Genomic DNA, 26,886 nt, shown 5'->3' on the forward strand with positions numbered 1-26,886 from the left:
TCTTTTGTGGAACTGGATCTAGCTGATGCCTATTTGAGTGTTATCCGAAGTCTGAACGTAGGGCAGGCCCACACCATACACTTAAATGCACATTAAATGCACATTAAGAGCACATAGCTTCCTTCAAAGAATCTTGGGAACTGCAGTTTGTTAAGGGGTGCTGGGAACTCTCACTTTGTGAAGGGAAAACTACAGTTCCCATGATTCCCAAGAGTCATGTACATTCAGATGTGCCACACCAGTTAGTCCATCTTTGAACTGACTCTCTCATTCAGGAATGACACATATCTTTTTCCTCCTTCCCTGCTGCTTTTGTCTATTGCTGGTTTGTATTAGACACAGGTGACACTGCGGGTTAAACCACAGAGCCTAGGGCTTGCCGATCAGAAGGTCGGTGGTTCGAATCCCCACAACGGGGTGAGCTCCCATTGCTCGGTCCCTGCTCCTGCCAACCTAGCAGTTTGAAAGCACGTCAAAGTGCAAGTAGACAAATAGGTACCACTCCAGCGGGAAGGTAAACGGCGTTTCCATGCACTGCTCTGGTTCACCAGAAGTGGCTTAGTCATGCTGGCCACATGACCCAGAAGCTGTCTGTGGACAAATGACGGCTTCCTCGGCCTATAGAGCGAGATGAGCGCGCAACTCCAGAGTTGTCCGTGACTGGACCTAATGGTCAGGGGTCCCTTTACCTTTAATAGACTCACCCACCTAAACCCCTTCAAGCTGGGAGCAGCCCATGTCAGAACCAAGCAAAAGCAAGTAAGTTCAAGAGGATGGCATGAAGGGTATGTTCAGTGGAAGTTCAGTGAATATTTTGCCATGCATGTGATCAGAGTGCACACAGCATTTTAACTACAGGCTCATTGCATGTCATGATGCAAGGAACTGTGATTTGTCCCTGGCTCCTTGCAAAATATTGTTATATGTTTTTGGGGGGGAGTATCCCCTCCCCAAACCCAATAAATTAATGAATCCCAGAATCTAGCAAATATTTGGGATATGAATGTGAAAGGCAGGCTGCAGAACTGTGCCAGACAAGGAATTCCTGGGCCAGCTGGTACAAACCAGCCTGCCCAGGCTAGTTGAGAACAAAAACATTAACAGACAAAGGTGTTGTTCTGCACCCCTTCCATTGCAGACCTCACTCTTCCCAACAGAAACACAACCCCAGGTAGGAGGCTATAAACCCTGGATTCTCACACAGCCGCTTGACAGAGATTTGGGTGGCATGTAACAATATATATACTTTGTCATGTTGCAAAGGAGGTACAGAAATAGCTTATTCAATGAATTTGGGGGTTTCTGTTTATGAAAGTGCAATACTTTTATACTTATTTTATAAAGCTACATTATACACTTGTCTGAGAAATAATTCCCGATTATGAGTGTATTTGTAAATGATTTCTCACCTTGAGTCACACCCTAAAATTGTATTATACATAAAACGAATGCTTCTGCTTCCATCAGGACTGCGTTTGATTTACAATCTTACATAAAACTGGAAACTCGTTTTACTGGACGTAAATGTCATTGTTTGAGCTTGCCAGAAAGCATAATTTGTAAATATGAATGTATTGTAAATGCATTTAAATTTGACTTTACATTCACAAAATAGAGCCCCTCAGTGGATGAACATAAAAGTTAAAAACATGAACTAATCCTTTATCGGAAGAGATTGCCAACATCTATCTGAACTAACCAATGTAAATATGAAAATACATCTTTGAGGCATATGATGCGGGCATGTCCTGCAGTGTTTTTTTAAGCCACCATGGCTGTTCTGTATATAGGCAAGAGTAGCTGCTTTGTTTGGAATGATCCTGCCTGTCTAGGGAAAGGAGACGCCATCCTTGTAGATCCTTGACATTAGTGCTCAGTAGGGTCTGAGGCAGCAACAGTGTCCTTTCAGTCCAAATCTGAACAACTGCTGAGCCACTAACGTAAGCATAAGCTACCAACCCCATATGGCAGCCCACATATAATTCCCTGCCTGCCTGGGACAATAAAAACAAGCAAATTGTCAAACACCTGACAGGCCACCTTAAGTACGTAACTAGATTTCTGTGTTTGGCTTGACGGGTCACAGGCTGAATCAGACTTGCACATCTTATCTATGTATAGTTCTATTGTTCCTAGATCTCTTTAAGCATAAGTAACTGATAATAGACATAGATTGAAAACTGAGAAACACGTTGTTTTGTACAGTACTTTTGATTCTCCACACTAGCAGAGATGAGTTTCCCATTCTGGCATTTTCAGAAGTGTGCATTCTGGACCAGTTTTTACTTAGCTCTGAAGACATTAAACACTTATTCATTACGTACTTCTTACAGAAGACTTGCTATATTGCCCGTTGCATAGTTTCCCTTGCTTTTCAGTCTTGCAATTCCTCGTTAAACTGATATAACCAGAGCTCCCCATTGTTGTCACATCAACACCTAGAGCTTTTGTCCAAACAAAATTCAAGGTCTTAGCCATTGCGTTTAGTTCGTGTCGTAAATCTTCAGCCTGATGCTCTTGGAAACTCCTTGTTTACTTGCACTTTTGGTCTCGCTCTTCATTATCTTGACACATTCTCTCTGCAGCTTATTATTATTATACTTGAGTCTGCATATTTTTATGCCAACAAACCGTGTGTGCAAACGCAGCAGCTTCAATTCCTTGACCTTCATTGATTATGTTAACTTGTGTTGCTCTTGGAAACCTTCCCAGTTTGCAAATTGGACAAGGTTAGCCAGCTGCTCATACCCTGTTCCTGTATCTTGCTATTTACATAGCGCTGGCCACTGAAGATGCTCAGCTATTTGCTTGTGACATAGAACACAAATCTCCGGTTGACGGAGGCAGAGTAGGCCGGGCCATTGCAGCAGCTCCAAACCATTTCAGTGTAAAAAAAAGAGAGAGACCAGATATAATGAAAGCTCTACTTGTAATACAAACCAACAGTGGCTGCTGGTGCCACTCCACTAGGCTTTCTTCCACATGGCAAGCTGCCAGCCAATCTGTAAAAAAGAAAAACAGAAATGTGGGCTAGGAATGGACAAAACTGTCATTTTCATTCTCTCTGTTTCTCGTTTGTCCAGTCTTCAGTTCACCACATTTCTACATCAGTTTGCAATATTTATCTAATTAAAATAAAAATGCCCATGAAAACAAATCAGCATTTTAGTGTGCATTTCTCTTGATATACACATTTTATGTGCTATTTTGCCTAGGGTGGCCATATTTGAAACAGTGAAAATCTGGACAGAAAAGTGTTGTTTGGGGGGTGGAGAGCAAAGTTGTTGAGCTTTTTCTAGTTCTGCCCAAATTTTTGAGCTGTTTTTATGTAAAATCGGCAAAAACTGCACTGCTGACATGGGCTGCCATATGTCCAGATTTTCCCGGAAATTTTTGCCAATTTCCGCCTGGACACTGCTGCTGACACCAGTATTGCAGATATGTCCGGGACATCCCAGGTATATGGCAACCTGAATTTTGCCTAATTTATACACATTTGAAAGAACTCCCCCCCCATACAATGCATTCTTGTGTGTTATTTTCACCATTATAGGCATTTTCCTATGCACACTTTCTCCTAATACACACAGTTTTTGGCAGAAGAACTGCACTGTATAATTTGGAGGAGTATAATTTTAGAAGAATAGCTTCATTTTAAGACATGTTTAGCTTGGGGAAGTACATGTTATATATAGGTTTGCATTTAAATGCAACCCGAAATGAATTTCTCCCCAGCCCTAACGTTAACATACGGTACAATCTAGATAACCTTCCTTCTGCCTCCAACAGTAGAGGTAGAATATAGCCGTCACGTAACTAAAGCTGCTAATTGCTAACCTGAGGCTCTCCCTTAGGGTTGCCATATGTCCAGGAAAACCTGGACATGTCCTCTTTTGGAGGGCCACCATGCCCATCTGGGCACATTTTTACATTTTAAAAGAAATGTCTGGGGGTTTTTGCTCGGGCTCAAGGCTTAAGGCTCAGGCTGCTCTGCATGCTGTGACCGCTGCCAGCCTGAGCCTGAGAAAGAGGCAGGAGAACAGGGCACCCCTTTCTCTGGTTAGGACTGGCAGTGGCTCAGGCTGTCCACTTTTTTGCTCTTCAAGATATGGCAAACCCACACTCCCTACACCCTAGTCTACAGATAGGAGGCTGTTGTGGTATCTTCTATTTCCCCCCAGGGCCTTTGGTGCTCTTTCGCCTGCCTACTGTAATAAGCAGGAAACCAGATGTGCTACACAGCAGTGGGAGGAAGGGGGAGAAACCAATGGACAAAAAATTATGGCCACTTAAAAGAGTCTGTGAACAAAAAATGCCAATTTTCCGGCTGAAGGAGGATGAATTTGCAGTTTTATGAGAATTTACACCTCCCGATTCAATCACTTTGACATTCTGATTTAGTTTTTGATTATACATCTCTGACATACATTACTGAGGATTCTACATTGCTGACAGTTAATATCAGGACTTGTATTTAGAAGGACAGGATATTGATACCATGCTGTCAGGAGGGAGTAAGCTGACAAGGCAATGAAAAATACAGAGGGTGCTACCAGCTTTAAGGCTGCTACTTTCTCATGTGTGCCCCTTGTTGGATATAACTTTGTTTTCAGTCAGTTCTGTGGGGCTCTGCAGATCAGAACGATACACCTGCAAGCAGCTGACTATATATGACATTGGAATTTGCAAACCTTCTACTGGGTGAAGCCAAGCTAAAAAACCCAAGGTGGAATAAAATGATGTTAATTCTTACATGCCAAATAAGCATCTTCAGTTTACAATGGAGGAATAATGCCCAATAGAAATGACTTGAAACAAACATACGTAAACCCTGAAAATATTAACATTTTGGGGTTTATGTTGTATAAGTAAGCATTCACCCAAAGAGTCACAATTTTATTCCAAATTAGTACAGTTCAGAAGTATGTGACTATAGCTGTTCTGATCTCTCCTCAGAAGGGAGAGGAAATATTGTATCCCTCCCAATTATTTTGTGCTTTCATCCTGTATTTTTATATTGTGAACTGCCCTGAGCAGAGGCGTCATCTTCTCCAGTTGATTGAGGGGGCCCAATGCAATGTCCTGACATCAGTCGTGTGACATCATGAGGATTGGATGGGGTGGAGCCAATGCCCTCTGAGTATTGAGGAGGCCCAACCCCCTCAAAAAATACATGGTGGGGGACGACATTGTCTTGGCCTATAGGAGCAGGCGCTGATGTCGCTGAGATCTTCAGACGAAGGGTGGTATATATATTTAATAAATAATAACAAAATAAAAACCCATGAGGCAAAGCAGCAAGAGTTTAAGCACCTCAGATAGCACCTCAAAATGCAAATCTTGCTCCAACAAAAGCAGGAGTTGACTAAGTCTTTATGAATCCCTCTGCTCAGATTGCTGCCACCGCCACCACCTCAGGTGGTTTCTCAAAGGCCCAGCTTCTCTGCCTTCTCACCTAGTGTGCTCCTTGCTCTGCTGGGCAGTTTTTGTGGAGAGGGAGCTGATAGGCTCCATGGATGCATTAGACTTGGAGGAAGGCAGGACTCAAGTTCATTTACAGAGGTTCCTGACTTACAGCCTTGGGATCACTGCCATGCCCCTGGTTTTGTTCCTCAGCTGGCAGTACAGCAGGCCCAGACTTCACCATCTCATCCTCCATCCCTGAGTATTTATCACCACTCTAGTCTGGGGCCATTATTATTACGGTTGTTCCATTTTAAAATAGCACATGGGACAGTGGTGGAGAAGCTACGGCCTTCCAGTCATTGTTGAACTACAACTCCCATCAGCCCTGACCATGGGCTATGTTGCCCGGGGATTATGGGAGTTGGAGTCCAACAATATATGGAAGTCCAAAGCTTTCCCACCCCTGCCCCATGTGCTTTTTCTAACCATCAATAACAAGCAGTGAACCTGACACCTTCTGCTTACAAAGCATGTATTCTGCTAGTGACCTTTGGCCCCTCCCAAAACATTACATCACTCATGCCATTCAGATGACAATTAATCCCACAGTTAGGCTAGATGCAAAAACATTGTACCAGCTCTTAGACCACAACAATGTGGCACATTTCCTGGATCTCATCTCAAACCAAAGGATTTTGAGGCTAAAGGGAGCAATTTCTAGATGTTCCTTACTCTAACAGAATTCAGAAGGCTCTTGCATACTTGCAAGACTCTCACAACTAGGTCTGAACTCCAAAATAGGTTCTATTTATAACACAAGCACTCTTTGATTGGGAATCAGAGTTCCAGGCAATTAGCTAGCAGAGTTTTAAATTAGTTGGGATCAATGAGAGTGATGGATATTTTGCATATCTGAAAACTAAGCAACTATTTAGACACCTAAATTGGGTGATCTTGTGCATAGTTATCCTTGAGTTACTGCCACTTAAATCAACATGACTTAAGGGTTCCTAATTGAATGCAGGACTGTTGTTTGCAGGTGCAACCCAAAGAAAGTTAGGGATGCTTAATTCTCGTTGATTTCAGTGTGACTTGGAAGTTAGCTTAGGCTGGAATGCATTCCTAAGGTTTAAACAGAGGTAGCAATTGAAATCCAAGATCCACCGTGGTGAGCAAGTTAGAATCCAGTGGGTCTCCAGCTCAGCCAGTTGAGTTCTGGTTCAGCCAGGCTACACAACCATAAGTCCCCAACCTGAGCTCAGCTGGAGATATGCCATGTAACTCCTCCATCCTGGCTGAGTCTTACACTGATGTAAGCCCTGAAAAATGGACATTCTGGGGGAGTGGGGCCGGGCAGGCAGGACCATATACTGAACTCCATTCAGCTCAGTCATGTGTGACCTGACAACCCACTGGCCCAAAGGTGGTGTAATTCAGACCACATTTTTAATGGGGAGGAAATGGGCCCAGGTTCACCTCCGCACACAACTCTGAAAGAGCACTCAGGATCCAGCATAATTTACAGCCAATGTTCAGCTTATTTCAGTTCCACAGTGCAGCTCCTCATGTAGATGATGCAGGGAATTTGCACCCGGGAGACAGATCTCAGGGCACTCGGTGAAAGGCATTTTGCACCTAGGGAATACTCTCCACAAACACAAGGTCCACCATGAAGTCCAGGAAGGGAGAATGGCACCTGCTACTGGAGGACTGGGAGATATGGTGAGCTCCTCAGCAAGTCCCCTGTGGCCAGGTAGGGCAAACCCAGGAACATTTTCTGGAGCACCTTGTTCCTGCAGGCTTGGACCTGGGCTTGCATGAGGCAGAGCTCCTTAATGACTTCCCTGTCTAGCTGGAAGAACTGATAGCATTCCAAGTCAGCCAGAGTAAGCTTTCGGAAGTGGGCAGGTATGTTGTGATGCCTCCACACCCTGTGCTGTGCTTGTAGCAACAGGTAGTCCCCATTCCAATGGTGATGCTAGCTGAGCTGGCTCTCTGTGTTTTGATGGCTTTCCCGCCTTTTCTCTCTGTGCCAGGTTGAGGTCGGTTCAGCCAGCATTTGCCCCTCCCAGTGGTTCCAGTGGGGTTGTTCCAGTGGTTCCAGTGGGGACTCTGGGGTTGTGGCACTCATCTCACTTTCAAGCCGAGGGAGCCGCCGTTTGTCCACAGTTTTTTGGGGTCATGTGGCCAGCACGACTAAACCGCTTCTGGTGTAACGGAACACCGAAGCCAGAGCAGCTCTGAGAAACACTGTTTACCTTCCCGCCGGAGTGGTACCTATTTATCTACTTGCACTTTTTGGTGTGCTTTCAAACTGCTAGGTTGGCAGGAGTTGGGACCGAGAAACAGGAGCTCACCCCATCGCCGGGATTCAAACCACTGACCTTCTGATCAGCAGGCCCAAGAGGCTCAGTGGTTACACCAGTTTAATTTAATCTGCCATAATTTTCTTTGTCTTCCCATAATTAGGTTTGTTCCTTAAGCAGCTATGTGAAAATTTTCTTACTATGTGACTTGATGGCTTCAGAGTAAATGTTCAGGACATCATGCCTTTATAAATAAATAAATTTTTGACATTCCGGATCTGATATTATTGTTGCTGGTTGCTTATCACTTCTTGGACTTTTATATGTATAATGTTTTGCTATATATTGTATTTTCCTTTCTTCCTTCTTCTTTTTGGTTTTCTGCTGTGTTGTATAGCAGTTATATACCTTCTAAATAAATTAAGTAATAGCATACTAGTCATACCATGATGTTTCAGAATTTCTCAAAAAGGGAAGGCTAGTTTTGAAAAGTGTCAGTTATCCAGTCTCATAAAGCCTTGTTTTGAATAAAAAGATGATCAGTCAGAAAAAAAAAAGCATAGGCTTGGTTAAAAAGATATGCACAAATGGAAATGAATCTTGGGCTTGTAGATTCCACTGCTAACACAACTCCACATTGGTATTTGTACCTGTAAATCAGTTTTGCAATTTTGGGAGAGGGGAGACTGCCCGCTAGGGAGCAGGCTGGCTGGTGAGGCCCCCTAGATTTAGAGCTTACTTAGCCTGTACATAAATCCAGCACTGGGAATACCAGACCTCCTTCCGTGATGTAGGTATGATGCTTTTAGGGTGGTCTTTGGCCAAGGGGTTGGGCAATGTCAAAAGTCTTTAAATGTTCTTGCACACCATTGTTCGGGGTCTCTCCCTCCTTTCAAAACGGGAGGGAACTCTGTTGCAACAAAAAAATAAAGATCTGCCTTGCTTTCCAATGAATCCTGCCTCCATCCATTCTTCTCTGACCGATCATGGACTTAGGGGACTCAGAGTCCCATGTGGAGTTGGGCAGCAAAAGCCAACACCCCCCCTTTTTACATCAATTGCTTCTGGGAAGGATAAAGTAGAGTAGATGGTAGCCCCCCCCCCCCGTGGCACCCTGGAAAAGAAGAGTGATTGCAGGCCTGGTGGTCAAAGCCAGTGTAAAATCCTGTGATTCATCTGAGAAACTTTTAGGAGAGTATGGGGGCTATAGATGGAGGAATCAGTTATTCCTCCAAAACCGTGGAAGTGGAAGTATCTTCTGCAAATGCAGCTAGAACGTGGGGTCCAAGCAGCAAGAAAAAGACACATCACAGTTATTATAATAAAAAAATGTGAGTAAAACTTTGAGGAATCTTTATTTTGAAGAAAGAGAGGATAATAAAAATAAGATGTTTGGAAGAACAATCATATGGAAGATTTAATCTTTAAAAGTTTATATTGCATCTTTTAAAATAAATCAAATACGCAGAGCTGTGGCAAAGAGAGACATTTGCAATTTAATGAAAAAAGATTACAAGGATAAATGGCTTCATGCAACTAAATGCTCTATTTCTTATCTAGCCAAGAAAATGCAAGCCAAATTTGTCATTGCTATTAAATGCAAAACAATTCCTGACAAATTTATAATATGTGCAACATAGAAGTTCTGTATTAATTTTCCCAATGTTTGCATATAGCAATATATGAGTAATCATCAATCTGCCACATTAGTATATGCATTTCAGTGTGCTCAGTCTCAGCAATGAGTCTCACTGAGTGTCTTGAGTCAGAGAATAAGATGCTTCTAAACACATGCTTTTGAATTTGTGCATGCTTCCATTTTTGCTGGTGTATTTGAATTTGCTTCACACCATGGCTGCAGAAGAGCACCATGCAAGGAATAGCCTCAGATGGCACACCTATGCATGGTTTTATTGAACACATGGCAGTCAAAACGGCTGGGCTAGTCAAAGATGTTTAAGATTTAAGCATGTGTAAGTAATACCCAAGGGACACAGGTGGCGCTGTGGGTTAAACCACAGAGCCTAGGGCTTGCTGATCAGAAGGTTGGCGGTTCGAATCCCCATGACTGGGTGAGCTCCCGTTGCTCGGTCCCTGCTCCTGCCAACCTAGCAGTTCGAAAGCACGTCAAAATGCAAATAGATAAATAGGTACCGCTCCGGTGGGAAGGTAAACGACGTTTCTGTGCGCTGCTCTGGTTTGCCAGAAGTGGCTTAGTCATGCTGGCCACACGACCCAGAAGCTGTACGCCAGCTCCCTCGGCCAATAAAGCGAGATGAGCACCGCAACCCCAGAGTCGGCCACAACTGGACCTAATGGTCAGGGGTCCCTTTACCTTTACCTTTAAGTAATACCCAACCCAACAGAGCTCAAATAAGTTGGCATGAGAACTTGGTTTTGTTTGTGCTGGATACTTGGCAGTTCTGGTGAAAGGAACGCCACCTCTATTCAAACGGATGAGGCAGGGCTCATAGGACAACAAATATCTGGGCTTTTTTGTGATAGTATTCATTAGTACTGAGTACTTTTACCTTCACATCTTTTTTTCCCATTTTACTGCCTATGGCAGGCATTTTGTGCTGCACCCATGGCACATCTCTCCAGATGTGAGTACTGGCACCTCAGTTTTACCAACCCACCCGCACCAAAAGAACTGCTGGATACGAAAGGGCTCTGGATTGCTAGAGGGTCTTTGTCAAAATATTCCAACGCTGCTGGATTCCAAAGCTATGGCCACTGTAGGGATGGAAGCATGTATGGGATGTGACGGACTTCTCCTGCTGGTACAAAACAAACCAACCCTAGGAGTGAGCGCTTGAAAATATTTAGTTAGTTTTGTTTTTGCTTCTAAGGGATGCCTTCGTGTGGTTTCACATTAGTTGTCACCATCATGGAATTGAAGAGTTGTAAGGTGCCCTGAGCATCATCTGTTCTAGCCCAACCCCTTACAATGCAACAATATGCAGCTGTCTCATATGGGGATCAAACTTGCCACCTTGGCATCATCAGCACCATACTCTAACCAGCTAAGCTATGTAGGCTAATGTAGTTTCATTTAGGCTTTACCATTATTTCAGTGGAAATCCTGCCTGTGTCCTATTATCTGTAACTACAACGTTGTTCATCCAAATGGCATGTTTTCAGACATTCTACTCAGCCTTGAGGCCATTAGACTTGATACATTCCAGACAGATTTACAAGAAGAAAATAGAGTAAGTACAGTGGTACCTCGGGTTAAGAACTTAATTCGTTCTGGAGGTCCATTCTTAACCTGAAACTGTTCTTAACCTGAAGCACCACTTTAGCTAATGGGGCCTCCTGCTGCCGCCGCACTGCAAGAGCACAATTTCTGTTCTCATCCTGAAGCAAAGTTCTTAACCTAAGGTAGTATTTCTTGGTTAGCGGAGTCTGTAACCTGAAGCGTATGTAACCTGAAGTGTATGTAACCCGAGGTACCACTGTATTCTGAAAATACAGAGCTACAAAAAATACAGAATAAAAACACCCAGTCATTGGTGCTGCCCAAATGCCTGTAAAAAAAGGGGGGGGGGAGATTCCAATTACACACCAGGAAGAACTTTCTGACAGTAAGAGCAGTTACACAGTGGAACGCTCTCCCTCAGGAGGTTGTAGACGCTCCTTCACTGGGTGTTTTAAAGCAAGGATTGCATGGTCATCTGTCATTGAGATTCCTGCATTGCAGGGAGTTGGACTAGACAACTATCAGTGTCTCATCCAACTCAACAAAGCTGGCGTCAGGCAGGGCTTTCTGAGGAAAGCATTCCCTAGACTGGAAACCACTGTACAGGAAAAGCCTGTATTCTTATGAACACCCTGCAAAACTCCCTTGGAGGTGGGATGCAGAGAAGGCATCAGATGACTTATAACTCAAATGTATTCCATTGAAATGGCACATTGTTTCAAATAGCCTACTTCCCCTCCAAAGAAACAGGCTTGCCACTATGAGTGGATGGCTCAGGGTGAGATGCTTGTGGGGGAAAATGGACCGACACCCTATTAGGGTCCTGATCCAAGGTGATTTCTGCCACAAAAAGGAAATGCTGGCTCAAGCAAGATGGAGACCAGTAAGCCGAGGGCTCCAGAACTGACTGGGAACTATGGAAAGGTCAGGATACTAGACAAGGGCTGAGGTGTTAATTCAGCATTCTGAATAGCATGGAACACCAACAGTACAATTTTCAAAACAGCAAGTGTTATGTGTGCCGGTGTGGTTGCTCGAGAGCAAACAGGCAAGACTCCCCGTGGGTCTTTTCAAGGCTTTATTATCTGTCCAAAATGTTCACAATGCAGATTAACTCAGTTCCATGTCTGCTCACTCGCTAGCAGAATCTGGGAGTGGGCGATCCTTAAACTTTCCCCAGCAGAGTAGTCTTTTGACCCCCACCCTATGCCTCCCCTCTCTGCGCGTAAACCGACTGCGCAAAGAAGGTGTGGGCAGAGGGGGACCTGCCTCCCCCCCGCTTTGTTCCTGCTTGATGCTGCGGCTCTCCCTTGCATCCTCCGAGCCTTGAACCCCTTCCCCACTCAAGCCATGGCTTCCCTCCTCCACGGAGGAAGTGCTGCTTCTCACAATCTTTGGAGGCTCCCTGCAACCCAACTGCCCTTCCACCCCTCACCTCTGAGCTGATGGCAGTTCCCTGACAGCAAGAAAGCCAAGCAGCCCAGAGTTAAAATGAATCAACAAGTTAAAACAGATGAAACACCAGGAAAAGCCTTCCGAAATAAAGACACCTTAACATGTGAGAAAACAAACTGAGGACCACACAAAGTTTGCTGGGGAAGACATCTCACAGCATGGGCATCACTAACAAGGAATGCTCAGTTCTGCACACTAGCAGATCAAATTTGTGTATATGGCCTAGAAGCTGTGAGGATAGCAAGGTAAGAGAGCAAGAATTGGCTTAATAGGCTCCCTGTGGCCTACTGCAGCAAAGAGTCGATTTACAAAATTCTTCACTTTCTGAAACATCTTCCAAGGTGGCAACATGTATAGCTCATCCCTATTAAAAATGCCCAGTATGGCTTTACTTTAAGTGTCAAATAGGAGAGGGCGTCTTTGTGTGTTTTGTGTAGACTGCACTTATCTTGTCACTTGTTTCTTTATTCAGGGATGTAATATGAAATGCAAGTTTTCAAAGGAGATCCAGGACCGTTCAATAGTTTCTTCTCAGTACCTGGAAGCCTCATCAGAATAATAATGGAGGGACATGACTTCAGCCACCCTCATCAGCAGGCACCCAAGCATCTTACCAGAGGATAATCTGTGAAAAAGAGCCTCTTTTAAGTATGAAACGTCTACTTTCCTCACTTCTTATTTTTTAAAATTCTTGGATCAATAGCTTGGGTGGAATGACATCGGAGGAAAACAAATAAAATACATGCCATTTATTAGGAAAGTGCTAACTGATGTGATTTTTATTCAAAAATACATCACCAGGTAACAATGAAAGTTTGTTTAGATGGCATAAGTATAAAAGTAACATTGAACACTTTTTTAGCAAACGCAGGAAGTGGATTATTTATTGTTTATTTCATAAAATTTATACACCACTCGAAGTTGCTTACGAAAGATAAAACAGTAAAATCAAGAAAAAGATCACAACCATACTTTAAAACATACAAAAGTTAAAATGCTAAAACAGATGAAAATTACACCAGCTTTCTGTGGATCTGAGTGTTGTTGTTTAGTTGTTTAGTCGTGTCCGAATCTTCGTAACCCCATGGACCAGAGGACGCCAGGCACTTCTGTCTTCCACTGCCTCCCGCAGTTTGGTCAAACTCATGCTGGTAGTTTGAGAACACCGTCCAACCATCTCGTCCTCTGTCGTCCCCTTCTCCTTGTGCCCTCCATCTTTCCCAACATCAGGGTCTTTTCCAGGGATTCTTCTCTTCTCATGAGGTGGTCAAAGTACTGGAGCCTCAGCTTCACGATCTGTCCTTCCAGTGAGGACTCAGGGCTGATTTTCTTAAGAATGGATACGTTTGATCTTCTTGCAGTCCATGGGACTCTCAAGAGTCTCCTTCAGCACCATAATTCAAAAGCATCAATTCTTTGGCAATCAGCCTTCTTTATGGTCCAGCTCTCAACTAAAAAAGAATGTTTTCTGCAGGCACCAAAAAGAGTTCAGTTAAGTCTTGATATTAATAGGCAGAGAATTCCAAAGTGTAGGTCTTATGTGGCACCATCGCCACCTCCACTTGGCTTTTAAGAAGAGAGACAAATCCAGATAGGTTTTATCTATCTATTACATTTCTGTCCTGCCCTTTCTCCCAAAGGAGTCTAGGAAGGACACCTATACCTGTGTGACACCTACAGTACTTTTTATTGTTGAGGAGTTTCAGAATTCCTCAAGTTTTAAGACATGCCTAATCTCGGAATTATTGAGACCAGCATCTTCTAACACTGAATCAGGGGAATCCCCGACCAAGTATCCCTATTTTCCAATGACAGCCCCAAATTTACAGGAGCTGTCCCGGTTTCTGATTTGATGCTTGAATGTCCCGCTTTTCCTTAGGAAATCCCTATTTTCATTGGAGAAACGTTAGAGGGCACGGAAATATGTGATACCCACCCCACCCACCCCCAGCCAAGGAGATAATTAACTATACAAAATGTAGAAGACATCTGGAGGCAGCCTGTATAGGGAAGTTTTTTTTTTAAGGTTTAAGGTTTAAGGTTTTATGTTTTGAGTGGCTGGGGCAACCCAGTCTAATGAGCGGGGTATAAAATAATAATAATAATCATCATCATCATCATCATCGGGTGAAAATAGGGATTTCCTATTCAGTAATAATAATAATAATAATAATAATAATAATAATAATAATAATAATATAGGTCACCCCTACAGTCATACCTTCGAAGTCGGACGTAATCCATTCCGGAAGTCCATTCAACTTCCAAAACGTTTGGAAACCAAAGTGTGGCTTCTGACTGGCTTCAGGAAGCTCCTGCAGCCAATCGGAAGCCATGGAAGCCCCGTTCGGCTTCCAAAACTAGTTCGCAAACCGGAACAGTAATTTCCGGGTTTGTGGCGTTTGGGAGCCAATACGTTTGAGAACTAAGCTGTTCGAAAACCAAGGTACGACTGTATTTTCATTGGAGAAATGTTGGAGGGTATGGAATCTGTGGTCTCTGGCTTACGGCAACAGTGTGGCCAGACCCCCAACATGTTCCCACACTGACCAGCATCCAGGTTAAAAAGGTAAAGGGGCCCCTGACCATTAGGTCCAGTCATGGCCAACTCTGGGGTTGCGGCGCTCATCTCGCTTTATTGGCTGAGGGAGCCGGCGTACAGCTTCCGGGTCATGTGGCCAGCATGACTAAGCCACTTCTGGCGAACCAGAGCAGCGCACGGAAACGCCGTTTACCTTCCCGCCAGAGCAGTACCTATTTACCTACTTGCACTTTGACGTGCTTTCAAACTGCTCGGTTGGCAGGAGCAGGGACCGAGCAACGGGAGCTCACCCCATTGTGGGGATTCGAACTGCTGACCATCCAGGTTAAGCATCCAGGTTAAGGCAGCCCTATTAGCCAGAACCTCCTGACTGCAATAAAGTGCAAAGATTACAATCGAATAGAGTGCCTTTGGCCCCATCTAGTATTATTAGACTCATTGTGGAGTTACAGAGAGCAGTAAATTCTATTTCCCTCCCTATACACTGACATACTTGGATGGCACGGCCCTGGGAAATGGCAGCCGGGTGTGATAGTTGGAGTGCCAGAGGGCCCTGCGAAATGCCACTAGAGATAACTGTTACAGCTGGCATGCTGTTAACGACAAGCATTTTCTGTTCCTGGTATGGCCACAATGCGCTGCATTGCTATCAAAGGCAAGTGAAATTGCTTCCTCTTAATGTTGCACCACCGAAAGCCAGAATGCTAAGCAATTATACCTGACACTTTCCCTTTTACTGCTCACCATTGCTGTGATCCTTATTTCCAGTTTCTCCACAGAGTGGTCTAATTTGCCTTGTTTAGGGGTGTGGATCAATCCTTCTTTATGCTCTCTGCTTGTCTATAGATTGCTCGCATGTTGCATCTAAAGGAGGGCCTCGCCCAATGTGACCTGCAAAGTTTTGATGTTCTAGAACTGCCTGTTAAGATAATGATCGCCGAGCTCACAAGCGAATAATGGCATGAAATGACTATCGCAGATGGTTTGTTTTTTTATATATTTAAAAACTCCCCAATTTTATTTATTTTCAACTGCAGATCCGGTTGACCAGAATACAGTGGTACCTCAGGTTACATACGCTTCAGGTTACATACGCTTCAGGTTACAGACTTTTCCTGGTGTTTCATGTGTTTTAACTTGTTGATTCATTTTAACTTTGGGCTGCTTGGCTTTCTTGCTGTTTTGAAAATTGTACTATTGGTGTTCCGTGCTAGTGTCTGATTTTGACAACCTAGTCTAGGTATTGAGACAGTACTTGTTCCTTTCATCTCAGGTGAAGGTTTGCTAACTGTGGTCCTAAACCTAGAGAATGCTGAATTAACACCTCAGCCCTTGTCTAGTATCTTGACCTTGCCATAGTTCCCAGTCAGTTCTGGAGCCCTCAGATTACTGGTCTCCATCTTGCTTGAGCCAGCATTTCCTTTTTGTGGCAGAAATCACCTTGGATCAGGACCCTAATAGGGTGTCAGTCCATTTCTCTCCACAAGCATCTCTCCCTGAGCCATCCATTCATAGTGGCAAGCCTGTTTCTTTGGAGGGGAAGCAGGCTATTTGAAACAATGTGCCATTTCAATGGAATACATTTGAGTTATAAGTCGTCTGATACCTTCTCTGCATCCCACCTCCAAGGGAGTTTTGCAGGGTGTTCATAAGAATACAGGCTTTTCCTGTACAGTGGTACCTCGGGTTACATACGCTTCAGGTTACATACGCTTCAGGTTACATACGCTTCAGGTTACAGACTACACTAACCAAGAAATACTACCTCGGGTTAAGAACTTTGCTTCAGGATGAGAACAAAAATCGTGCTCTGGCGGTGCAGCGGCAGCAGGAGGCCCCATTAGCTAAAGTGGTGCTTCAGGTTAAGAACAGTTTCAGGTTAAGAACGGACCTCTGGAACGAATTAAGTACTTAACCTGAGGTACCACTGTAACGGTAATTTTTCAACACCGGCATGCCAGTTTAAGGACGTGAGCTGCCATTTATCAAAACATGTCTCGGGCTGAAAAATGGGCAAGCGAATGCAGATGAAGAGCGGGTGATTTATGCCCCGTCAGATGGCTTGTGTTCTGCTATATCTCTAAGCACATCTTTGAAAGGAATCATGCTTTCTTTGTCAGGCTTTGATGAATAGAAAAATTCCGCCAGATATGTGAATGAACAATAGCAGGGATGAATGTACGGCACCCTGTCTATTGATCGCCATGGTTTTACATTGATCCCTCTATTGCGCAGTAATATCAAAATAAAGATCAATACTTTTTTGGGGGGGAGCTGTCATAAAGTATGGGGCTGCTGTGTGGTACAGCTGAATACACTGTGGAGTTTAATCTAGTTACTAGTGAAATATAGCATTGCATTTTCCAGTAAACCAAAACTATTCTAGCATAACATTTCCATGATCTGATCAGAAATAAACAAGTCAGTTCCCATGTTGCTTATTTTGACTGGTATCACATGGGAAATAAGAATGAGATTAGAAAGGTTTCTCATTAAGTTTCATATTGTTTCTTCCATGCCATAACAAAGTAAAACCAGTATGTCATAATGGCTAGAGCGTTGAACAACCTGGGAGAACAGGGTTTGAATCCCCATTCACCCATGAAGCTTGCTGGGTGACCTTAAGCTAGTCACAATTTCTTACCCTAACCTACCTCACAGTTGTGAGGAGGAAATGGGGAGGAGGAAAACCATGTGACCACCTTGAGCTCCTTGAAAGAAAAACTGGTATATAAACGTAATAAATAAAATAAAATAAAATAAAATAAGATTTGGTTTGGTTTTCTGCTGAACAGCAAACTGCATTGTTTTTACCAGATGCACTTCAGGTAATTTCTGCAGCTGAAAGGAAACTGCAACTGGTAACTTTCAGCACAGACACTGCTTGTTCCCTATATAATTAGAGCTACCTTCACATGGGACGTTGGAAAAATTGCATCCATGCAGAAAGTTGCCATTTGTTTCCACTGTCTGACTAAATCAAGAAAATCATTTTCTATCTTTCCCAGGTGGATGTAAAGCAAAGCGAACATGAATCACTCGATAAAAAACATTCATTCCTGTCCTGGAATCAAGAGAAGGCAGTTCTTGAAGCATCACTTCGCGCAAAATGAGGCTTCTCAAACTCCCCTTGAAAAGCAACTATCATTTTGTTTTCAAAACGCAGAGAATCGGCCATTGTGTTTCTCCCTCCCAAAAGGCCTTGGTGTAGCCTGAAATGGTGTCTCCATTGTCTGAGGCAATATGCTGGGAATCACAAGGGCACTATTCAAGTCCCACTCAGTGGCATAGTGGGGGAGGCACAGGGATGGTTGCAAAATTGTTAGGGGCGCAAAATTTCAACACCAGGTGCTGCCTCAGTACAGCTGTGTGCTTTCGTAGCTGGGCTCCATTGAAAACGGCTTCTCTATCTAAACTAGGAAATGACTCTCCAAACAACAGAGCAACCCATCTTTTCTTATCTCTGCGGTTCCGATCTCCTGGGTTACATGGATGCTGTTAGGCAGCTGAATACTCATGTGCACTCCATCCATTTCCCTCCTCCCCTCCACGCAGCCCCGGGCACTGGCAACCCACACAACACCACTGGTCCCATTTGCAGGTTTTCCATAGGAATCTTGTTGACTACGGTGAGAACAGGAGGACCATGTTCTGGATGGGTGTTTGACCTGATCAATCGGGACTCCCTTACGTTCTTATGAAACCGGCAAAAACTGAACAGCATCCCAACAGAAAGTCTGCTTGTTGTTGTTGTTTAGTCATTTAGTTGTGTCCGACTCTTTGTGACCCCATGGACCAGAGCACGCCAGGCACTCCTGTCTTCCACTGCCTCCCGCCGTTTGGTCAAACTCATGCTGATAGCTTTGAGAACACTATCCAACCATCTTGTCCCCTTCTCCTTGTGCCCTCCATCTTTCCCAACATCAGGGTCTTTTCCAGGGAGTCTTCTCTTCTCATGAGGTGGCCAAAGTATTGGAGCCTCAGCTTCAGGATCTGTCCTTCCAGTGAGCACTCAGGGCTGATTTCCTTCAGAATGGATAGGTTTGATCTTCTTGCAGTCCATGGGACTCTCAAGAGTCTCCTCCTGCACCATAATTCAAAAGCATCACCATCCAAATACCATATAAAGCCTGTGACTATGTGCAAACTCCTATCTAGGGCTTCAGCGTCAGCCAATTTTATCTTCAAACACGCACACACTAACACACACACACAGAGTTCCCACCACCATCTCCAAATCCAAACGATATTTTGGGACTATACCATGGTGAGACCTGGATATACATACAATATCCTTCCTGAACTGAGTCACACAGCAATCTCCCTCAGACAGACTTCTGCTTCAGTCAGCTGCTTTGCTGTTGGGCCAGGTCTGGGGCCTGGAAAGGCATTTTGTAGCTGTCAAGCACCAAGCAGCTATAATTCTAGGAGACAGCCTGGAGCCGGGATCCTTCTGACATCATTTCCACAGGTTGTGAACAACGGAGGAGTTAAGCCTTAATGCATTTCTAATTAGAACTTGGGAGAAAAGAATATGCTTCTTTAGGCAGCAGCTCAGCAAAGTCTAGGCCTAATGGCATGCAGATGAAAGTCATCAGGTTTTTTTATAGCACAATCCTATCTGTGTCGGCTCAGAGCTAACTCCCATTAAGTCCAATGGCACTCGCCTCCAGGTATGTGCTCATCCAAGAATGTTATATTGGTCTTTATTTGTATAGAAGATAGGGTTTTTTTGGGGGGGGGGAACTATCTGCAATTGTCAATGAAATGTAGTGTCAGTTTCAAACAATGGAATTCTTCTTTCTCATTCAAAAATAGATTGTGTCCGCTTTTTTGTCATAAAAAAAGAAGTGCCACAAGGAACCATATTTGTAGCAATTTTACTAATGATATTTTTATGGCCTACATAACCATGAAAATATGCATGTAGCCAAAGACACTTATTTTATAATAGCACTTAAATGCAGAAAATGTGACTAGTAACTGTTGGCAATTAGTGTGTTTCATAGAAGAATGGCTTAGACTAATATGCTGATTTAAAAAGAAAATAAATCCATAAACCTGTTTCATAGCTACGGAGTCTGAAGTGTGTGCCTCGCCATCTGGAGTCAGTACTTGTCAGCTGCCTGGAAATACATTTGCTCAGGTTTTAAAAATCAATTTGTAGGAATATAGCCATTTGCTCCATTGTCAAATATTTGCTCTTACCTATGTTTGATTATGGAGATTGTGATATGATCTCAGTCATCACATTTACAGTCATTAAACAGTAAATGTCAAACTCCTTTGAAAGTCTTCCCCCCATACCTTTGATCTTTTGCACCATATGTATTATGTATATTATGTATATGTATTATGACCTGTATACTTAAATTCCTGCACAGCCATTGTTCTGATGCAGTTATTATAACAGCATAAGGGGGTATTCCAAAAGGAGAAAGCTTAAATGTGTTCTGGACAATTGGCTCTGTTTTTCTCCTTATTAATGGGAACTGCAGCATTTCAACATGTATTGTGGGATGACAAAGGAAAGGAAAAATTGGATGTGAAATGAGCGTGACCCTTGGAAGAATGACTGGGAGACTGACCATATCAGTCAGGGGGGTGATGACTACAAATCTATTGCATTCGTGGAGGATAGAGCTATTTGATGGCGACTAGCCATGGTTCTACATCTACCTCTATGTTCTGCCTCTATAGTTGGAGGCAGGACAGCTCTGAATACCAGTTGTGGGAGATCACAAACACTCAAGTCATGCTTTGGGGTTTGCCATAGGCATCTGGTTGGCCACTGTGAGAACAGGATGAGTCCCAGAACTGATCCTGCAGGGCTCTTCTTATGTTCTTAAATACAGGCGGTGACCATTTTGCATGGGGGTCCTGTTCCTGAAGCTACGGTACCAAGCATTCTCTTCCACCATTTCAAACTGTTGTGCACAGCAACCTTTCTCTATTTCCTGTTGATGTCTCACTGATGAAAGTGCATTGTGGGTGCTTCCCCCAAAAATAAAACACAAAGATGGTGCTGTGGATGCTATTTTAAAATGTACAGATTCTATTCATGATTCATTTCACTGGCACTCTTATGGCATTCTGCGCATGACTGTAGTCACATTGAGGCAGAAGGGGGGCTGCATCCCTGTCCCACTGTTGCAGTCCCCCAGCTTTGTTGCCCATAACCATGCGTGGGGGGGGGACATTTTAAGGATGGGGAGTCTGTTCTGTGCATGCAAGCTCTCCTGTGATTTTTTAATCAGAAGGAAGCCTGTACATATAGACCCTATTCAGACCTATGACCCCAAAACATGAACCAAGGGGCCAGTGATAGATGGGGCAGGGCCAGGAGACACAACCCCACTGGATTGCTCCACCCATTTGGGATCAAATGGAGAACAGCTTTACAATTTCCAGGCCTGGTTCAAGATTCTCAATCCTTGGCACACCCAGGTAGCACAAGGAAAGACTCCTTAGTCTGAAAACATGGAGAGCTGCTGTAAGTCACATAATACTAAGCTAGATAAATCAACAGTCTGACATGTATAGAGAAGCTCCCTGTGTTCCTATTGGCTCAGAATGGGGAAAAGTAGACAATGAGCAACAGAAATTAACAGACCCAAAGCACATTCCGTGACAGAGACCTGCAAGTGGCAGTTTTCATTTGTGATTGTTTTTCTCGTCTTTGCCTGTCTTTGACCATAATATAAAATAACATTTTCAAGCAGCCATGAGAACAATGACTGACTGCCAGTCTCCACATATGCAATCAAGGACTCTGTGCTTCACACCAATGGCTTTCTGTAGCCAGTTTTGGGGTGGCATGCGGGACTATAAGGAGGTAGGAGTAGTGACCTCCCTGCACATAAATATGTGTTTTATCTCACACTACAGAATCTTAGGGTCATTGCTTCCATTAGATGCTTTCTTTGATGTGTATTCACATGTAGTTTCAAAGAAATGTTACAAGGGAAAGGAAGCACTGCCTTACAGCCAGGTAATGGAGCTACAAACCTGTAGGTGTGCTGTCTGTCGAATCTTGACTACTGACAAAGGGTCAACATGGTAACTCCAAAAGTATTCTTGTAAATATTTATACTGATGTTCTGACCACTTAAAAACCATGAAGCTTCTAGGTCAAATGAGTGTTTGGTTAAGAAAAGAGTACTTTCTTGTTAATTGATGCTCATGCAGCATAGATTCATGTCCAGTTATTGAGTCTACCTCTCTCCCAGTGTCTGCTTTTTAAATCAGCTGTTCATGTAAAATACACTTGCCTTTGGTGGAGAGAATACTATTAATATATATTACTTGGAAACCTTTCAAGTAAATAGTGATATCTAACTATTTATTGCCTCATTGAGTCTGGGTAACCATACCCTCCCCATCATTAGTGCGGATGGAAGTTAGACATCGGCACTGATGGGTAAAGATAAATTCTTGCTAGATAGGGAAGCTTAAGTAACTGCTGTTTTTGAAAAGAAGCCCTGATAAATGCATGCATGAGAGGAAAATGAAGGTGGCATGCAGGGTAATAGAATTAATTTTTAAACATGTTTTCTCCGCCCCCTCAATATACATAGCATTGGTCATGTGATACCACAGACTAATAGATTGCTTTTTGCCCACTGTTTATAATAGCTACTCTGAGCCTTGAATATCCTAAAGTTCTAAATGAATATTTGATCCTCTCTCAAGTACAATAAAACCATCAACGAAGACAAAAACCGAAGAATAGGGGCAAAGAAAACATGAAAATAAAATGGCGAGGCCACCCAGAGACCTGCCAGCTAAAACATTTTGTCCAAAGCATAATGAATTGAGATTTCTTTGATTATTGCTCAATAATGATGGACACAAAAAAGTGCATTCATATTTATCTCTGCATGGAATCAACCTATTTAGTGCCCCATTTGAGTTGGTATAGGGAACCACTTTGGTCCAGACGTCTGGATTCAAAATTGTTTATCCCTGCCTCCCCACCAGCCAATCACGTGATACCATATGACACCAGGTGGATCCCCTGCTAGAAAGCAGTAGGGCTTGTATTTGGCCCTGTATTTAAATAGTGATGAATGCAAGCCCTATTGCAAATGAACTCGCAAACCATGTGCTCTCAATTGTTATTTGGAAGCAGTGTTTGACTCTAGCACTGTTTAGGCACCAAATGCAAATCCTGCTCAGAATAGTTACATTCTGGAGCTCCCAAGTGAAGGTGATCCATGACTAATTCAAGACCAACTTTTGGCACGGACTGGATCCCCTCTGGAGACCAGACGTGGCTTTCAGCCTCAGATAAGGTGATGTGAATAAGCAGAATCTCCTGTTTTCTGTCTCTTATTTCCTGGGCCTCATCAGTCCTAAGCACCACTAGTACATATGTGGGGCAATGGCAGCAACACAACACTTTTGTCTAATTACTTGTTTTCTGAAACTTTTGAGTGTGCTTTCTCTTTGATTGTTTTTCAGTTTTAACCCCTTCACTTCACCCTCCTTTCTTCCTATTTTATGAGGACAATATAATCCCCATTTTACTTCTGAATGCCGTTCATTATTGTACATCATGAACAACATGCTGCCTTGCGTCTTTCAGATAAATAACGCCAGTGTGAAAATTTCCTTATCCATCCTTATTGTGTCATCGACCTTCTCTGAAAGGTGGTTTGCACTGAATTCATGGCAGCATAAATCAGATAGGGGAAAACACTGTGTGGCAACTTGCCACAGTGCCAGGAATCAGGAACTTAAATAAATGTAAGTGATGCATTCTGGCAGTTTAAAGCTGCCAGGATTTTGTATCTTTCCTAATACAATAAGCCAGTGTGTAATAAAGCACACAATATTAACTTTTGTTGATGTATATGATGATCAGACAGCCTTTTTACGGAATATATTATATTCTTAATTCTGCAGATTTAGATACGCACATGATGAAATATTGGGTGTGGACTAGCACTATAAAATACTGGCTGTGTTGCCATTTTTGTTCCCAACCTTCAAGTCCGCGTTCCCATTTACTTAAGGATGGCTCCAACTCATACACAGCAAAATTAGATCTATTGGTATTGACTTGGAATTATTGTATAATTCTAGTGATCAATATATTTATCACAATATCCAAATTAGATTAAGGGATATTGAGAAACAAACCATTGAGTCAGCTGTAAATAAAATCTGCTACCTGAAGTTCTACGTTTTAAATACAACTGATAACAGGATCACTTATTGTTTTCTTATTTTCTTTTTAATTGCTTTTTATTAATTTTCTTACTTAATAGACAAACATAAACAGTAAAGTCACCAAAATAATAAAATGACAATTGCAAACAAAAGAAGATATATTAGAAAACAAACAAACAAATAACCATACCAAAAACATACATACAACCCCAAATCCGTAAGTTCTTACATACAGACTTATGTCACCATATTCTTTAATCCTAATTCCTTTTCTTCTCCGAAAGACTTCCACCTTCCTCTAAGCGGGTCTGTTTTATCTATTTGTTAAACTGCTCCTTTTATCCTTTCTTCATTTCTAGTACTATATTAATAATCCATATTGTGGTATGCAAATTTAATCAAAGCAAATCCAAGTTTTTACCTCTGGACACTGGTTTTTTCACGGAAATCTCCCTTCTTTGCTTTCTCTTTCTCGTGCTGTTCTATCCATATCAAGTGATGTTATTTCATTTAGATCTCCTAATAATAAAATTTTTTCATCGCTATAATCCAACAATCTATCCTAAAATTCTGCTTTCTTTTCATTTGGTACATAGATTCCCACAATGACCATTTTTTTCTCTTTGATATACTACTTTTATCGCTATCATTCTGCCTTCTTCATCTTTAAATAAAAGCTTTGCGGCTAATCTTCGTAGCATATATAACTACGCTTCTTTTCTTTACTACATCCGAGGAAATAAATTCATCACCATATTGTTTTCCATTGCCCACTGTACAACCAGCTATGTAAATGTGCATTATCCCCCCTTTTGAGTAGTTTAACATCATGGCATAATGAAAACATCAGATTCTACCTGTCTGATATTAACCCGGAGGTAACTGCAAGGGTGGTTGCATTTCTGTCAATAGTATCTTTTATAGAGTGGTGAATGGCAAAGTTTAGCGGAAAGACACGCCAATGAAAATTTATGTTACTATGCAGTGGTACCTCGGGTTAAGAACTTAATTCATTCTGGAGGTCCACTCTTAACCAGAAACTGTTCTTAACCTGATGCACCACTTTAGCTAATGGGGCCTCCCGCTGCAGCGTGATTTCTGTTCTCATCCTGAAGCAAAGTTTTTAACCCGAGGTACTATTTCTGGGTTAGCGGAGTCTGTAACCTGAAGCATCTGTAACCTGAAGCATCTGTAACACAAGGTACCACTATATATCTTACATGGCTGCTTCTTTGTGTATATTTCAAAAATTTTGTATATGGATGCTTTAAGATGGTCTGTATCTGTAATGCCTAATAAAGGTTTGGAGAAAGAAAGAAGAATATTATGCTCCAAGCCTTTTTAACATGAATGGCATTAAAATGAACAATGATGTCTCAGGTGCAGTGTAAGTCCTAACAGTCCAAACAAAGGGAAAGGCAGCTCCGATAGACATCTTTAAACCAGCCTTCCTGCAATTTCAATCCACTTAAGGCAAAATCCACTAGAATATTCTCCTTCATGAGACCCGTTTTCAAGAGAAAGGAAGCTGCAAATGAGTTCTTATGCTTTAGAACAGATCTTAGTAATTTTCATGCGAGATCACGGTGGCCATTTTGGGTGCTATGATCTTGGGCTCTTGCACTGTGCTCTCGCTCCGGAAAAAAATCACCTTTTTGAGGCAAGAGTGAGGCGTGGGTCATGTGACTCACCCAGGAGCGCATTCTGGAAGATGCAAGTCCCAGTTTCAGGCTTGAAAAGGTCAGACGGTATGGTAATACTAGAGGCCAGACCCATCCAGTGAAGCCGAAAGACTTGAAACAGACAAAAGGAAGCATTTCTTAACACAGCGCATAGTTAAAACTATGAAAGTTGCTCCCACAGGATGTAGCAAAGACCACCAACTGGATGGCTTTAAAAGAGGTTTAGACCAATGGAGGATAAGTCACAATGAGAACAGGATGCTAGACTCTTATCCTCTAAATGTGCAATGGCAATGACTATGGTATACGTGATGTTATTAAGCCTTTTATAATTTGAAGTTTCTGCATGTCCCCCAAGCAATCTCATGTCAATGACAATCTGTCTAAATAGCTCTCCCATTTATCTGACCTTCTGGTTATTCAAATGTTTTAGACGCCCTCCAGGCAATTGGATAAATTATGTTTGTACTCTAAAGTGTACACCTATTCATTGTCTTTTTGGTCCTTTTGAGCAAAAATAGTAGGCTTGGGAGCTTGAACTTAGCAACATTCACTTGCGACTCATATATATTATTTCGTTCTTCCTCTTACTTCCAAGCGCTAATATTATATCATAATCATAATTCTGAACTCACTGCTGCAGGCTTATCACAAAATCCATATTAATCACATTTCACTGTAAGCCCTCCCAGCAGTTTCATCTTGAGATCAAACCATGAGTACTCCCATTACTATTATTATTTATCCATTTCTATAGCAGTTTTCAGTACAGCTTGATTCACAGTTCTTGCCTGCACAACAGAGAGAGCACAACTTGGCTAAAGCAATACAGGGTGTGTCACTGTTGAACAACCATTTGAACCTAGGCTTCCCAAATCCACCAACACAATGCAGTTCAATTATATCAATGACCCATTCATCCTCACTTCTAAATATCTAAGGGCTATTCAACCAACCTTTACTTAAACTACACCAACTGAAATTAATGGGCCTAACTTAGCCATGTTCACTAATTTCAGTGGATCTGCTCCGAGTAAAAGTTAGTTGAATGCCACCCCAAATCTTATTTATTCCAGTTTTGTTAAAGAAAGGTGCACCATGTAGTGTTTGTGCGTTATA

At 42.6% G+C, this 26,886-nt stretch overlaps 1 long non-coding RNA gene across 1 annotated transcript; it reads right to left on the minus strand.

Moving 5' to 3' along the window:
- Positions 1-26,886, minus strand: LOC310745114. The gene is made up of 2 exons (XR_014539950.1): positions 25,777-26,886; positions 1-3,002 (listed from the first exon to the last, which is right to left on the minus strand). It is a non-coding gene; the product is annotated as an uncharacterized lncRNA (long non-coding RNA).

The sequence above is a fragment of the Podarcis filfolensis genome (genome assembly GCF_964270895.1).
Source record: "Podarcis filfolensis genome assembly, chromosome: 11".
In the NCBI taxonomy this organism is placed as follows: domain Eukaryota; kingdom Metazoa; phylum Chordata; class Lepidosauria; order Squamata; family Lacertidae; genus Podarcis; species Podarcis filfolensis.